Consider the following 7,665-nt stretch of genomic DNA (forward strand, 5'->3'; position numbering starts at 1 on the left):
TAAGGTCAATAGTTCAAACCCAGCATTCGCTCCTTGGATGCCCTATACAAGGTCGCTATGAGTTGGAACTGCCTTGACAGCACGTAACAACTATAAATACGTGTGGGTCTTGTAATACTTTTAAGACTCCAGTATTTTCATTAATATATTTTTATAATAAATACTGGTATTTGGAATGATAAATTGCTCTTCTTTCCCAGTAGTGGAATTGGCTAGTCTTAGACCTTTTTTAAAAAAAAAAAATGTGAATTTTTAGTACCAGTCTGTGAAGATCCATGAAAGTCATACAGGTGTGACACTGTAGGATAAGCACTGGACTGCTAACCACAAGGTTGACTGTTCAAACCCAGCAGTTGCTCCTCAGAAACCCTACACAGGGTCACTATGAGTAATGGTTACGAGTCGGCTGTCAACCTCAGGGTCAGCAGTTCGAAACTACCAGCCATTCCGAGGGAGAAAGATGAGGCTTTCTGCTCCTGTAAAGATTTACAGCCTCAGAAACCCTGTGCAGGGTCACTATGGGTCAAAACTGATTCCATGGTTCACCAACATCACCATGAGTAGAAACAGGCTCAACAGCATTTAACAACAACAACAACAACCTTGGATATATTTTGAGTTCAGTTCCAGAATACTATAATGAAGCGAATATTGTAAAAAAAAAAAAATGAGTCACACAAATTTTTGATTTCTTGGTGTACTTGATAGTTATGTTTATACTATATTGTAGTCTATTAAATAAACAACAGCTTTATGAAAAAGTTTGAAATATTGTAAGATTTAACAAAGTGTAACACAGAAACATGAAATGAGGTTATGCTGTTGGGAAAATGGCACCGATAGAATTACTCAGTGCAGGGTTGTCACAAACCTTCCATTTGTAAAAACACAAGAACTGTGAAAAGCCATGAAGTGAAACACAATACAATGAGGTGTGTCTCTACGTTGGGATCCTCTTTGCCATTGCATGGAATTTGTGGATTAATTGACATCTCTTATATTGTGAGCCCTTTGTTTTCTTGAAAATGGAATCTCTCTTCATTTATTCAGGTTTTCATCCACGTCCTTCAATAATGCTTTGGAACTTCTTCATAATGATCTGTCATATTATTTTAAGCTTCTTTTAAAATTTATTCTTTGATATCTATTTATAGTTTATATTGTTATTGTATATTGGATCTTTTCATTACGATTTAGACTTGGTTATTACTAGTGTTCAAGAATGCTATTGATTTTTATCTGTTCATATCTATCAAGTAATGTTGGAAATTCTCACTGCCTATAGGTTAGCTTTTTTTTTTGTATACAATCTTTTTGACTGAAAACTATTTTGCTTCTCACCTTCCTAATCCTTATGTCTCTTAGTTTCTTGTCTTGTTTTTATTTGTTTGTTTGTTTATTTGTTTTTTTACAATGTTGTAGGGTAGTAGTATATAAGGACACTGGGTGTCAAGGATGGACTTGCCAGCAGATAGGTAGCCCCTTCAGGGACTGCCTCAGCTGCAGAGTTACCTCTCCCATAAACCCACCTATCCCACTTTGCCCACATCTAGTGATGATGGCCCTTGACCCCATTTGGGACAACTCTGAAGAGCCATTTTATCTGTAAAGTTTCCCTAGGGTTGCCCAAGATTTTTGTTCAACCTTCCTAGTAGCTCAAGTCCTCCCTCATCAGATCCTGCCGCTTTCTCTGCCCCTTCATTGGTTTCATGGACATTTTTTTTTTATATATATACACCATCTTCTTGCCTAATGGTGTCTGTTATAACATCTACTACAAACTTTTTTTTTAATGTTTTATTGTGAATTATATGATAGTTTACATGAGAGAACCTCAGTTCCATATTCATTTCCATGGACATTTTTAAATAAACATTCTACACACTAAACTCTAGCTCAGGGTCTGCTTCCCAGGGAAGGAAGCTGCAACACAATGATTGTGGTATCCTTGAGCTTTTCAGGGACTACTTCACTATCAAACTGAGTTTGGGCTAATAAGCAACAGAATATTTTTGGGTTATTTAGGCAGAGTGTAACCTCCTTGCCTATAAAGTGAAAAATAACACTAGGGAGGAATGAGACCCAAAAGGCAGCATTTGCTCAAAAAGAAAGCTTTCCTGGAGCAGTAAAGAAGGATAAATGGAATGGGGAACCACCCAGGGAGAAAGTGGGAAGAATGCTGTTACACTGTGGAGATTACAACCAATGTCATGAAACAAAATGTGTATAAATTGTTGAGTGAAAAACAAATTTACTCTGTAAAATTTCACCCCTAACTCAAACTACAATGAAAAGTTGAAATTTTGTTTTATTCACTAATGGACTTAATGCTCTTACAAAGGAAGAAGTACATTGAAGCTTAAAAATGACAAGAAAGCCCAAGACCCGGCTTGGAGAAGCAAGAAGAGTAAAAGAAGGCTTGGCAGTCAGGACACAGCCAAACTCACAGCACAGGAATCTGGTAGAAGACATGGTTGTGGTAATGGGCATCTGTACCATACCAGGGCGGGTTACCCAAGAAGAAAGGTAAGCACAGGCTTACTTGTGTGGATTGACTAATCTGTAGTGATCAGTTTTGCATGTTTTTCACCACATGTCAAGCTGTTATCTAGAGATTAGTCAATCAGCACAAGTAAGCTCGTGCTTACCTTGTTTACTGGTACTTTCTCCCATTGGGGATTTTAAATTGGACACGAGGTTTTATGATTTACAGGCAAGTGCTGCAGGGTTGGGAGACCGACAGACATCATTCGCAGATATCCGTCACAGCACACCCAGAAGCAGAATCTGATGTGGTGATAGAAATACCAAATTGTTCACTAATATCAGTGAATGCTGCATGAATAATGTTGGTTTGACATTACCACTGCTGCGGCTGTTGTTAATGGCCACTGAGTTGACTCCGACTCATAACGACCTTACTTAGAACAGAAAGGAATCGTGCCTGGTCCTGATCGTTCATGATTGTTGATATACCTGAGCCCACTGTGGCAGACAAGCTGAATGAAGCTTTCTGTCATTTTTGTAGATCCTCTACTTTACCAACCCCGATGTCCTTTTCTAGTGATTGGTCTTTCCTGATGGCATGCCCAATGTATGACATCTTGGTTTCTAGAGAAAAATTTCATTGTATTCTTATAAGACTGATGCATTCATTTCTCTGGCAGTCCATTGTTGTTGCTGTTGTTAAGTCCATGGGGTCGTGTTTTGACTCATAGCAACCCTGTTTAGGGATTATGAAGAGCAGCTGATGGATTTGAATAGTGACCTTGTGGTTAGTAGTCCAGTGCTGATCCTACAGCTCCACACCAGGATTCCAAAGTCCACTACTGTCTCTGGAAACCACAAGCCACAGCCTTCCCTGCTGAAAGGAAACTTCCACTGCCTGTTCTTATTCATATTACCATTGTTGTGGGGTGTTCTGTGTGTGTGTGTTATTTTCTATCACATTTAAAGTCCCAGACAGGAATAACACGTGTCCTAATCTTAGCTGACTGGGCATGAATATTTTTAACTTTTGGGAGTGGGAGATGGACTCAGTCCTTTACTAGATCTTTTGAAACCAGAAACTCTCCAAGTAGGGGAGTTCAGACACCGGGCAGCCAAAAACATGAAAAATATTCACTGCAGCTTCTAAATTTTTACTAATCGGCAGTGGTGTGCTCGTAAATGTTTAACAACTGGCACCTCAGGAGAAAAAATGGGTTGATTTGTAGAGTTTGCCAAGTTCTGTGGTAAAAATAATCCCACCATGGCTGTGGCGCCCTGGTGTGGTGTCGTAGGATAATGACTTGACCACAAGGTCTGATTGAACTGCAAGGTCGGTGGTTCAAGTTCACCAGCCGCTCCTTGGAAACCCTATACAAGGTCGCTATGAGTCACAGCCGACTCGAAGGCACTTAACAACAACAATGACTGATTCCAAACTTCCGATGTGATGTTTCTTAGCATGGAATTGAGAAGAAATGTACACAATTGTCTCTCATGATCAGTACAATCAGTTTCTGTACATCAGCACAACAAATATGATGATTGCTATAAGCCTTCTCCTTTTTATAAAATAACAATAAACCTCATATTCTCCCTTAGTTACAGCCCTTCACAGCTGGTCTTCTTGGAGGTCTACACTGTTCATTCCATAGGTTCAAATCATTCATCCCTTACTTCCACTGGAAAGCTATCTACTCCAATGTTTTATCAAGGCAGGTTGCTAAACACTTTCCTGTACTTACTGTCCTCTCAGCAGCATTCTGCATCATAAACTTCTGTGTCTTTCTCGAAACTCATTTCTGTTGTCATTCTCCTGGTGTTCTGCCTGACTCTTCTTGGTCTCTTTTATGAATATCCTTTCTTCTAATCTCGCCCTCAATGTTGGGCCTTCTCAGAGCTGTTTTTACCTCTTTTTATACTCTACACCCCATATAAAAAGTTGTTGTCAAGTGTTGCAGAGTCGATTCTGATTCAGAGCAACTCTGTATAGGGTTTCCAAAGAGCAGCTGATGGCTTTGGAATGCTGTTCATTACTCATCCTACAGCACCATACCAGAACTCTATCTAAAAAGCAGAGACTCGTAACTCTTTCCATGAGGTCCAGACCTACACAAATAGTGTAAACTGTTTGGGGACCATTTTCCCTGGGAGACTTCTGAACATTCCAAGTGACTCCTGTTCAAAATTAAATCCTTCAGCTTCCTTCCATCCATCTCATTCCCTCATTCCACCTCCACCTTTTCCACCACCCCTAGCCAAAACCTTCTATTTCATACATGTTCCTTATCATAGCCAGAAAAATTATAAATGAGCTTCAAGACTTGTTTCCCTATTCCAGCATCCAATTCTCACTTATTTCAGGCATTTGTCCATTTGCACTAGTATGACCCAAGATGGTATCATTAACGCTCTCTCTCTCTTTTTTTTTTTTTTTTTAACTTTTCATTGTGAATTGGAATAAGAGTAGATCAGTTTTCCATCCAACAATTTTGTTTCATGTCACTGATTACCATATCCACACTGTAGCATCATTTATCCCACCTCCTACCTGTCTTTCTTGTTTCTATTCTTTCTTCTTTCCTAACTCTTCTGAACTTTGTCCTTGAGCACATACTGCCCTTTTGGTCTCAAATGGTTGATATATATGAATATATTAAGGTGTACGTATACCATTAACTCTTGGTGAACATACTATCATCCTCATTGGCTTTCTTGCCCTTCATTATAAGTTAGTATATACCCCCACCCCCAATCTAAGTGTTATTGTTCAAAGACACAGCTAATCACCATACTACCTGATACCCCTCATCAAAGGGTATGGTCCCAAAAATCCTCAGAAATAAATATTATTCAGTGTGACCTCCATAGTCTATATTACTCATTAACCCCTCAGCATCCAATGCCTTTTTGCCCCTCCTATTCTGGTAACGTAGTGGTTACAAATAGGGCTGCGAACTGCAAGGTCAGCAGTTTGAAACTACCAGCTGTTCCGCAGGAGAAAGATGAGGTTTTCTGCTCTCGTAAAATTTACAGCCTCAGAAAGCCTGTACAGGGTCGCTATGAGTCAGAACCGACTCCACGGCACATAACAACAACAACAACTATTCAACAAGAAGTGGTTTCAGTTGACCCTTGCTTCACAGGTACACCAGTGGTCATTGAGTAGAATAAATTCATGGTGACCCATTTGGATCAGAGTAGAACTGTGATCCATAGGATTTTCAATGCCTAATTTCTTGTAGCGTAGTGGTTACGAATCGGGCTGTGAACCTTAAGGTCAGCGGTTCGAAACTACCAGCGGCTCCGCGGGAGAAAGATGAGGCTTTCTACTCCCGTAAAGATTTACACCCTCGGAAACCCTGTACAGGGTCGTATGGGTCAGAACTGACTCAACGGCACTTAACAACAACAACAACAACAATTTCTTGTAAGTAGATCACCAAACTTTTTCTTCAAGGTGTTTCTGGGTGACCTCAAACCTCCAACTTTTTCTTTTGTAGCCAAGGACTTAACCATTTGTGCCACTTGGGAACTCCTGCTTCACATGTCCAGCACATCACGATCATTCCACCTCATCTCCAATGATTGATTTAGGGATCCAACATTAAGTCAATGAATGCTGGATGTTCCCCTGGTGACATTTAGTGTGGACTTGTGGATGTTGTGATTTAAATTGAGCTAATCCAATACTGAAGTGTGGGAGTTTATTCCCACACTTAGGAGAATCTCTACTCTTGCCAAGGTAATGAAACAAAAAGAATGTAGCCCTGATTTCTCTCTGCAACTATCTTTTTTTTTTTTTTTTTAAATTGTGAATTGAGTTTAGGTTTTACATGCAGCAAATCATACACTTTATTCTAACTCAATGATTGCAATCCCTTCCATGAAACAATTGTCCAGCTTCATTCTGGTGGTTATCCATATATCAGTATCACTTTTCAAACTCAAACTCATATATTTGTGGTATATATAAATATATAACCCACTCTTTCTCCCATATCCATTCAGCCTGTCCCTGTCGGTTGTCCCAACCTGCCTGTGTCTTCACCTCTCTTCATCATTCTTCTGTCAACCTCCCTCTTCTTGTATATTGCCCTCCCCATCACTCAAGTTAGCATGTATCTACCCGCTAGCCAGTGAATTGCTCTCCCTTTTCTCCCACCCCTGGTAACAATCATAGAAAGTTTCTTTTAGTATGAAAACCTTTTCTTGAATTTTACAATAGTAGTCTTGTACAACATTTGTCCTTTTGTGATTGATTTATTTCACTCGACATAATGTCCTCCAGGTTCATCCATGTTATGAGGTGCTTTGCAGATTCATCATTATTCTTCAACGTTGCACAATATTCCATTGTGCGTATGTACCAAAGTTTATTTATCCGTCTTCCATTGATGGGCATTTAGGCTGCTTCCATCTTTTTGCTTTTGTGAATAGTGCTACGGTGAACATTGGTGTGCCTATGTCTACTCGTGTCCTGGCTCTTATTTCTTGTGAATATATACCAAGTAGAGGGATTGCTCGGTCATCAGGTATTTCTATTTCCAACTTTCTGAGGAAGTGCCACACCATTTTCCACAGTGGTTGAACCATTTTATAACCCCATCAGCAATGTAGAATAGTCCCAGTCTCCCCATACCCTCACCAGCATTTCAGTTGTTGATTTTTTTTTTTTTTAATTTGCTATTAATGCTGATGTGACATGATATCTCATTGTTGTTTTGATTTTGCAACTTTGGGACTTCTGGTGTGGCACTGTAGGATCAGCAATGGATTGCGAAACACAAGGTAGGAAATTCAAACCCACCAACTGCTCCTCAGAAACCCTATATAGGATCACCATGAGTCGGAACCAACTTGACAGTACTTAACAGCAACAACAACAATGGTTAATGATCGTCAACACCAAATAACAAACACTTCATTGGTTAAGTGTTCATGTCTTGTGCCTGTTTATTAATTGAGTGGTTTGGCTTTTCCTTGTATGTTGCGGCTGTGTAAGACTGGTCAGAGGTTCGAGGCCCTATAGGCCCAAGTGTAACAAATGAGGCCACTGGCAGTTAATGGCAAATTGTTTTTCATCTTAATATTCAGTTATATGTATTAAATTAATACACGAAGCCTTTGATAATCCACAGATAAATGTGATATTTTCCTAAAGGTTGCAAGGTTAAG

This window comes from Chrysochloris asiatica, unplaced genomic scaffold, assembly GCF_000296735.1.
Source record: "Chrysochloris asiatica unplaced genomic scaffold, ChrAsi1.0 scaffold00063, whole genome shotgun sequence".
Taxonomy (NCBI): Eukaryota; Metazoa; Chordata; class Mammalia; order Afrosoricida; family Chrysochloridae; genus Chrysochloris; species Chrysochloris asiatica.